Genomic DNA, 9,839 nt, shown 5'->3' on the forward strand with positions numbered 1-9,839 from the left:
CATTTAAAAGATTAAATAGGTTGTTACAATACAAAAAAAAAATCTGGCTAGCGCTAGACGATTTTATTCACCCCAGAGTCTCTGCTGGCTAAAGGACTTATTAGTAAAAATAATATCGTGACCTGTTGCAAACTAAACATTTAACGATCATTTCAAGTAATAATCTTGTTAACATTTAACTATTCTATTCAGCTTAGAAGAACCTTTAGGCGAGCGTTTCCTAAGCCAGGGCTCCCCAGAACCCTGATATGCATTAAGAGCTTGCCGGGGTTTCCTAAGGCCAGATATTTTTTATTCATTGGGTTACGGGCTCGCCGACGTTGTAAAACCCGAAATCAAAATGGAATAAAAACAGGCGAAATTCCCCTTTTTTATTTCCACCGAACTACCAACTAATGCTGGTATAATGATCAAAGTAAAAAATAAATTAATTAATAAGAATGAATAAATAGATAAAAAGAAAAAAAATGTGGGCCTATGTTTGTACATAAGAGAAGAAGAGAGATTTAGTTTTAATGTGTTTGAGATGCGGTGTCTGAGAAGTATGATGGGGGTTACTAGGCTAGATAGAGTGAGAAATGAGGAGGTGAGGAGGAGAACAGGGGTGGAAAGGGAGCTGGGAGATAGGGTTGATGAAAGAATATTAGGATGGTTTGGACACATGGAAAGAATGAGTGAAGAAAGACTAGTAAAAGAGGTATGGAGGGCAGATATGGAGAGAGTGAACATGAGGGGACATCCTAGGATGAGATGGATGGATGGGGTGAAGGGGGCTTTGGGGAAGAGGGGAATGTCTGTTGAGGAAGGACGGGAGAGGACAGAAGACAGGGGTGAATGGAGAATGGTTGTATATGGATGATGTTGTGATTGCATGAGGTGGAATGGGCGGGGGGGTGGGGGGTGAGGTAGTATGTGTGAGCAAAATTTGACGCAGCCCGAAGGGATTTCTCCCCGTCCTCTCATTTTATGCAACGGTGGGACGGAGAGGGGGGGTCGCCGATTTAATGAAGTAGCCTTGCTGTGGATGTGCTGTGTCTTGCGACACTACTTCTGACCCAGGGCAGTGGACAAGGTGCAGGGATGACCCGTCATCCAGGAGGTGCTCAGATAAGAGGGAGGGTGGAGGGGTGTGGAGTGTATTCAGGGATGGAATGGGTGGAAATGATTTTATGCCTTTCCCTTGTAAGGGGGAAAAAGCCTTGGTATATGTATGTATGTTTGTACAACACATGCAAAGCTTGGTACGTACAGCTTGTGTGCTCATCACCCTGGCCAGTGAGAAGATATAGATTAAAAATACTGAAAAAAACAATAATAAAGATAACAATAAATCCTCCGACCTGACAATATGGCCTCCTAAGAGCTTTATATAAATAAATGTGTTGTTGTTTTTCGTCCTCCGGCCTATGGGGAAGGAACCATGGTGCCCATAACCTAATGAATAAAAAAAAAGTCTGGCCTAAAGAGATAGTGATAAAGTAAATGAACCTGAAAAATATATAGTAATTATGTATTTGAACAAATTATAAGATTTATTTCTAATTACTGATAAACTTGAGAAAGGGAAAAAGTTTTACCTAAACGGTTATAAGAAAAATATGTTTGTTTTTATAAGAGAGATATAGATAAATCAAGACTGTTATTTTTCTGTGTAGGGGTTCCTCTATGGAGGTTGAAAGGTTGAAAAATCCTGCTTTAGACTATAAAGGCTTAAAAAACAATCTTGAATAATCTATCTCGATTTACCTTGTATGACGTTCTACACCAAATCTAGAACCATATGAATTCTATCTAACCAGCGCTTCTGTCCTTATGGACAATCTCATGCCGATTTAGAAAATTTATGGGCTCTTTTTGAATAATTCCAGATGATTGTATTCAGTATGGAGAAACCTCTTGACCATGTAGGATTAACAATTATTTTGATCCAAATATCTGTCTTTTGATAGTTATTCTTTAATGCGAATATGAGCTTTATGAATGTCACGTTTTGGCACAAATCTAAGCTTCATGGTGATAATTTTCCATGCAAAAATTAACCTTACGATGATCACATTTTGATATGAATATGAGCCTTATAATATTAATTTTTATACGAATATGAGCATTATAATGATTACTTTTCGATGCAAATATGAGACTTAGAACTATTTATGCGAACATAAACCTTAGGGTGATCACTTTCCGATATGAATATGAGCCTCATCGTGGTTATTTTACATGCGAATATGAGCATTATAGATTATTACTTTTCGGTGCGAATATGAGACTTGGAACTATTTACGCGAATATAAACCTTACGGGGATCACTTTTTGATGAAAACATTAATATTATTTGTGTCACTCTTTAACATGAATCTGAACCTTAATATTATCAAATTTCAAAACGAGAATGATCCTTATGATGAGTACTCTCTATTCAAATATGAGACTTAAGGTGTTCACTTTTTATGCGAATATAATTTTTATCACTTTCACGTGTTTGCAATAAATGGTCACCAGCTTGCAGCACTAGTTTCAGTCTTGTTTCACACGTGTTGAACCCGGGGTTATCAAACGGCGACTGGTCACTACCATTTGCCCTGGCACTCCGAAAACATAATGTAAAGGTCACTAGTTTGGTCACAGCTGAGCGCCTCCTTCCGTTAGCCTTTTAGCTCAAACAGTTGTGAACAAAATTTTGAAACATCCTAAGAATGTTACCATACACTTTTATTGCTGTCCAATTGATACATTTTTATACAATATACCACACAACTCTCCGATCCCCAGCAATGACTGTGACCTCACCTGAGAGTACAACCGCATAGGGCAAAGGTGACGGCTTCGGCCACACCTACGTGCCAACTGGCGTAGGCTCCTCCCCACCATGATGCCCTCAACTGGACACATTATCTTCGTAAGTACAAACACTCCGGGTAACTGCTATTTGTTATAACTATACGGATCTGGAGGGCAAAAGTAAACTCTTCGGCGGCAGCTAAGTGCCTCTTGGTGTAAGCTCCTCAACAACTTTCATCAAGAGGAGAATCTTCGTCAAATATTTCATAAAAAGGTAGCAGGCCTCATTTTTTTTTTTTTTTTTTTTTTTGTAAATCAGCGCGATAATCATATTAATGGTCTGTATAATCTGATCCCAATTCTTTCCTACGTGAATAAATTTGTATTTCATATCTATTTTGGCTGTGAAATTAGAGCTGTAAGTCATCTTACTCTGACTAATGTGGCCAAGAAGTTTGAACGATGGGCCTCCTATACTTGAAATTCAGTGTTCCAATCATAGAAGGTTGATGAAATGATTCTTACGTTCGCAGAATGTTGTCAAATCAAATTTTACGATCGTAGAAGGTTGGTGAATCAAATCTTACGATCTCAGAATGTTTGTGGATCTGGGTCCTTAAGTGCGTTTAAGGGAGGCCTGATCTCACGTGAAGAAATTTATATTTCATATATATTTTGGCTGTGAATTTGGAGCTATAAGTCATTTTACTCTGCCTAATGTGGTCAAGAAGTTTGAACGATAGGACTCCAACCCTTGAGATTCAGTGTTCCAATCGTAGAAGGTTGATGAATCGATTCTTAGGTTCGTAGAATTTTTTCAAATAAAATCTTACGATCATAGAAGACTGATGAATCAAATCTTATGATCTTAGAATGTTGGTGGATCTGAGTCCTTGAGTCTTGGCCTTAGAAACAAGAGTCTTAAAGATGATGCTTACCTGAGGACACTCGCGCGTTTTCGGGAGGCCTGATCGCACCACACGGAACAGAACCTAGGGACGCTCTGCGATCTACCTACCTTAGTTTTCGATTATATATCCCCCCCCCTCTCCCCCGAACCCCTAACCTAGAGCACGAGGTTCCGCCCATTTTTTACTAACTTTCGTCCGACTAAGAACAGGTGTGAATGGTTGGGTTCTCATTTTATTAGCGCAATTGGTATTTTGGGGTACAAAATCCCCGGGAAAGGGAGGGAGACACCGCTTCGGTCCACCTGGGCGGTGAGGTTGCCCGTGATGACGGAACCCCCCCTCTCTCTCTCTCTCTCTCTCTCTCTCTCTCTCTCTCTCTCTCTCTCTCTCTCTCTCTCTCTCTCTCTCTCTCTCTCTCTCTCTCTCTCTCTCTCTCTCTCTCTCTCTCTCTCTCTCTCTCTCTCTCTCTCTCTCTCTCTCTCTCTCACTCTCTCTCTCTCTCTCTCTCTCTCTCTCTCTCTCTCTCTCTCTCTCTCTCTCTCTCTCTCTCTCTCTCTCTCTCTCTCTCTCTCTCTCTCTCTCTCTCTCTCTCTCTCTCTCTCTCTCTCTCTCTCTCTCTCTCTCTCTCTCTCTCTCTCTCTCTCTCTCTCTCTCTCTCTCTCTCTCTCTCTCTCTCTCTCTCTCTCTCTCTCTCTCTCTCTCTCTATCTCTCTCTCTCTCTCTCTCTCTCTCTCTCTCTCTCTCTCTCTCTCTCTCTCTCTCTCTCTCATTCTCTCTCTCTCTCTCTCTCTCTCTCTCTCTCTCTCTCTCTCTCTCTCTCCTCTCTCTCTCTCTCTCTCTCTCTCTCTCTCTCTCTCTCTCTCTCTCTCTCTCTCTCCTCTCTGTGTCTCTGTCTCTCTCTCTCTCTCTCTCTCTCTCTCTCTCTCTCTCTCTCTCCTCTCTCTCTCTCTCTCTCTCTCTCTCTCTCTCTCTCTCTCTCTCTCTCTCTCTCTCTCTCTCTCTCTCTCTCTCTCTCTCTCTCTCTCTCTCTCTCTCTCTCTCTCTCTCTCTCTCTCTCTCTCTCTCTCTCTCTCTCTCTCTCTCTCTCTCTCTCTCTCTCTCTCTCTCTCTCTCTCTCTCTCTCTCTCTCTCTCTCTCTCTCTCTCTCTCTCTCTCTCTCTCTCTCTCTCTCTCTCTCTCTCTCTGCATTCTTGAGCACATACCAAATGACCTGTTTCAAATTCAAGGTAATATGACCCCTTAAATCAACAGTAATACCAGCAAAGATTTTTGTCTGCTCATAGTGCTTTTCCTGATGCACTGTACTTGTCGGCAGATGTCTTTCTCTTTCATGAAGCTAATTACTGTAAACAAAATTATATCAATACGACATCAATGAAATATATATTTGTGTAGTCCGATGAACATATGAAGGGTCAATGTCGGGTGTTTGTAATAACATCCTATTATGACAAAACCCAAACCATATTTTTTTTATTCAGACGGAGAACAGCGTCTTCAGAAACAGACGGGGTTTCAAATGACTAAACCTCGGAAGAAAAACCTTAGCCGTTAAAAATCGCTTGTCGCCTATTACAACACCATCAAAGTAGTTTGCCACTGTATTAAGGGGGTTGAATGGGGTAAAAACATGGCTTGTAATCTGCCAATTATTATTCATAATTACCTATTATGAACACATCAAAATCCAATGCCAGTGCATAGGGTTGCCTCCACAAGAGACAACCCTTCCTGGTGTATGTCCCCAATTTATGATGATGCCCTTTTTCTAATGTTAAAGCGTTAGCCCCTTTAGTAAATGGGCAACCCATCTTCTGAATAAAATCGTCTGGCCTTGACAAAAGCTCACAATCCCTTCGCGAGGGCCACTACTCAGCTGAATAAAATGATATACTATATTTACATAAAGTGTGCCAAAGGACTCAGTTGGATTCGTATTTCATCACCGATAATAATCAACGCTTCTATCCTTTGGGGTAATATCCTGAACCTATATTCAGACAACGTATTCGGAGAGTTGGTAAAAGAGGTTTAGGGAGGTCAGTAGAAGGAGATGATGGTAGAAGTTGAAAATTATCAACTTAATAATCTATCTATTTTTGTTTTATTTGATTATTTATTTGTTTACAGATTTATTTATCAATTTATCTATTTATTTATCTATTTGTCTGCTTATTTACTTATCTATTCACTTATTATTTACTTCATTAATTTACTTATTTACTTATCTATCTATTTATTCATCTATGTTTTTATCTATTTGTATATTTGTCCATTTACTTGTTTATTAGTATCTATTTATCTATTTGTTTATTTGTTTAATTTTACTTTATTCTACCTATTCTATTTTAGTAGCGGAGATTAGTCTCTAATCATAAATGAACGTTGTGCGACTTTGGTCCGTAGGGCGTCACTAAAGTCCCAAGAATGTTGAATGCATTGACTCTATGCAGCCAATACCCAAAACTGCGGGGTGTGTGTGTGTGTGTGTGTGTGTGTGTGTGTGTGTGTGTGTGTGTGTGTGTGTGTGTGTGTGTGTGTGTGTGTGTGTGTGTGTGTGTGTGTGTGTGTGTGTGTGTGTGTGTGTGTGTGTGTGTGTGTGTGTGTGTGTGTGTGTGTGTGTGTGTGTGTGTGTGTGTGTGTGTGTGTGTGTGTGTGTGTTGTGGTGTGTGTGTGCGTGCGTGCGTGCGTGTGCGTGTGCGTGTGCGTGTGCGTGTGCGTGTGTGTGTGTGTGTGTGTGTGTGTGTGTGTGTGTGTGTATGTGTGTGTGTGTGTGTGTGTGTGTGTGTGTGTGTATGTGTGTGTGTGTGTGTGTGTGTGTGTGTGTGTGTGTGTGTGTGTGTGTGTGTGTGTGTGTGTGTGTGTGTGTGTGTGTGTGTGTTTGTGTGTGTGTGTGTGTGCGCGTGCGTGCGTGCGCGCTGGGGGGGTCTCAAAGGGATCAACACATGTGCACACTCGTATGGTTCCAATAGCAGCCGGAGGAGAATTCTTGGGTAAAGGTTCACTGCAAAACGTTTTGTAAAACGCTCATTGTTGCCGACTGATTATTTCCAATCACCCGGCAACGCATTTAAAACAGACCTGTATGTCTAGATGTATTTGTCTCGAGGGAGAATGGCAAGATCTGCATGTTTGTTTTTCTATCTGGTTGTCTGTCTTTCTACCTACCTGTCTGTCTGTCTGTCTGTCTGTCTGTCTGTCTACCTGTCTATCTGTCTGTCTACCTGCTTGTTCGTCTTTCTGTCTGTCTGCCTGTCTGTCTATCTGTCTGCCTTTCTGTTCATTAGTTCACTGGCGTGTCTGTCTGCATACCAGCTTTTTTACATACTGTCTACCTGCCTGTCCTTCTAAAAGTCCATCTATCCGTCTATCTGCTTCTTCTTTCTTTACCTTACTGTCTGTACATCAGTATGTTTACCTCTTGTCCGTCTCTTCCATTTTTTTTATTATGTCTTTCCCTTTTTCTCTATCTATATTTCTGTCAATCTGTCCATCCATTCTCTCTGACTATCGTTTTTTCTTTTTCTCTATCTGCATTTCTGTCTATCTGTCTATCAATTCTTGGAAATTCCAGTAATTTTTTTTTCGTCTAGTAACAGAACCTGGACTCCAAAAGGTTACTTGGTTCTGAAAACAAGAGAAAACTGAGAACTGTTGTTTGGGACACGTCGCTAGGAGGGCCTGGGACGGGGAGACGTAAAAAAAGAGAGGAATCTACGCCAGGAGGCGCTGAGTAGCTCCGGCCAACGCCGTCTCCTTAGCCCTATTATGCTCATTGAGGACTGTTGGCGCAGTTAATAGTCACTTGTGGTAATCGGAGAGGAGTACGGGATTCGAACCCATAACTAAGCGAGTGCGAGACCAGCACACTTCCAATTACACCACCAGTGCACCAAGAGAGACATGGCGCGGAAATTATAGTTTACAAAAACAGAACGGGATGACATCGACTGTTAAGGTGATTTACTATTTACCTCTTCCGTACCGGGTGATACTTTCATCTTGTTATAAATGCCGTCAGGCGATCTTAATTATCGCCTTGGCACCCTACTGATCTTCATAATACCTGCCCTTTCGTGGTGATGTTTCTTCTTTCATTACGCCTGTTCATTCTATCCACATCCGTGGCCCTTCCTCGGTAGGAAGGCGGGCTCAGGGTTACAACTTATTCAGATATGTTCGTTTCTATTTTGGAACTTTTGGTTCTGATTCCATCAAAGGACTCTATTGAGCTCAGGAGAGGCTCGAGGATTGTCTACAATAATTTAAAATCTCCCAGAATAAGACAGATGAAGTCCTGCTGCAAATATATCTTTCTTGCTGAAAAATCAAATATACAGCTGTTCAGCTGTACAGCTGTATAGGTGTTCTCTGGCAAGAAACAGTGATATTTAGCATACGTAGGGTAACCTCCTCATGCAAACTACAACGTAGATAAAAGGGAAAGCAAATGAGTGATGGATGGGTGGGGGGTGAGAGTTCGGCTTGGCTGGCAACCTCAGTCATCAGGCGAAGAAACCTTTTTGTACACAGACACAAACTTACTTAGTGATCTATTTATATATTTATTTATCTATTGCGGAGCAGGAGTGGGGATGGTTCAAGAAGGGAGTCACAAGGTGTGCAAAGATGGTGTGTGGAACAAGGAGGATGGGAGGAAATAGAAGGAAGGGTAGTGAATGGTGGGATGAGGAAACAAAGAAGGGTGTAGAAGAGAAGAAGCTACCTTACACAGATTGGTTACAAAATAGGACGAGGGAATCATATGAGAGGTACAAAGAAAAGAGAAGTAAAGCATAAGATAAAGGAGGCAAAGAGGAGAGCAAATGTAAAATGGGGTAAGAGTATGACAGAAAATTTTGAAAGTAATAACAAAAGTTTTGAAAGGAAAGTAAAAGAGGAAGAGGAGGCGAATTGAATAGAGAAGAAAAGGTAAAAGGTGCAGATGGAGAGATGATAATGGAAGAGAAGGCAGTAAGAGGAAGATGGGTAGAGTATTTTAGGGAGTTGCTAAATATGAAGGAGGATAAAGAGGATAGGTAGTTGCAGTGGGAAGCGGTAAGAAAATGACAATGATGAGTGAGGAAAATGGAGGAGAAATAAGGAAAGATGAAGTGAAGACAGTTGTTAAGATGATGAGAGTAGGTAAGGCATCTGGGTTGCATGGATGTCATACAGAATGTCTGAAGAAAGGAGGTACAGTGATGGTGAGGCTATTCAATGTTTGTTTAAGAGAGGGTAGAGTGCCGGAGGACTGAAGGAGTGCCTGTTGTCACGTATCCCGGTGTCACGTGGTTTTCTTTTTGTAGTGATGGTCGAAAGTTGTCGGCCAGCACTCAATCCCCCCACCCTTTCGGCCACCTGTCAGCTGTGTAGTTTGACACACAGGGTCAGGGACGTTCTTTTGCGCTCAGGTTAAGTAACCGTGCCCGATAGCCTTTTTGCCAAGTTGTATTATCTTATTATTTTATTGTGGTTATATTTCTTTCTTTGTATTTTACTTTTTTTTTTTCTTTTTTTATAATGTAACCAGATTTCTTGCAACAGGTCTTTTGTGTATCTGTTACCATTTGTCAAGACGTACGCTGCGTCGTACTGATATATTTGTAATTTTATCTAAATGATGTTCGTATGGCAACAGTTATCAATCGTCGGCCGGACATGTGTGCTTCGCGCAATGTCAAGTTGCCACCTTTGTAGTTTTTCTTTCTTGTAACCCTTTCTACTATGTTGTGATTAGTGTTAAGGTTTTTATTTTGTTACGTGTATTTCTTGTGTGTGTAATTTTAAGTTTATGTAACTGGGTTAGGATTGTTAGCTACCAGTTGAAGTGGGATAGGAAAGCACTTCCTATTGACCTTTCGGCCTCTGGCTCCAGTGACCATCAGGTCAATTGGCGAGCCTATATAGAGGATCAATCCGTTTCTCGAGGCTTTTTTCCATCTTCTTTTCCCCGAAGAGGAAGCTGCCACCTTCCGTAAGTTTAAGGTAAACCCCTTTGTTTTAAGTGTTGCTCAAGTTAAACTTTTTGTAGTACTACAGTGCTACGCGTGGTGACCAGATTTTTTTTAGCTTAAACTTAGTTGTTTTAGCAATAAGCAAATGCACGGAGTTTTTTATCCGCTTTGTAAGTTTTCATATTTGTAA

The 9,839-nt window shown here is 41.1% G+C and overlaps 1 protein-coding gene across 1 annotated transcript in view; it reads right to left on the reverse strand.

Annotated features, from left to right (window-relative positions):
- Positions 1 to 3,798, reverse strand: part of LOC143038229 (actin-2, muscle-specific-like) — a 6,483-nt gene extending 2,685 nt beyond the window's left edge. Inside the window, exon 1 of the mRNA XM_076207241.1 lies at positions 3,720 to 3,798. The gene's annotated coding sequence lies outside the window, so the exon portion shown is untranslated. The remainder of the gene's footprint in view (positions 1 to 3,719) is intronic.
- Positions 3,799 to 9,839: the final 6,041 nt, after the last annotated feature.

This window comes from Oratosquilla oratoria, chromosome 2 (genome assembly GCF_046742065.1).
Source record: "Oratosquilla oratoria isolate Oo_2021 chromosome 2, ASM4674206v1, whole genome shotgun sequence".
NCBI lineage: Eukaryota > Metazoa > Arthropoda > Malacostraca > Stomatopoda > Squillidae > Oratosquilla > Oratosquilla oratoria.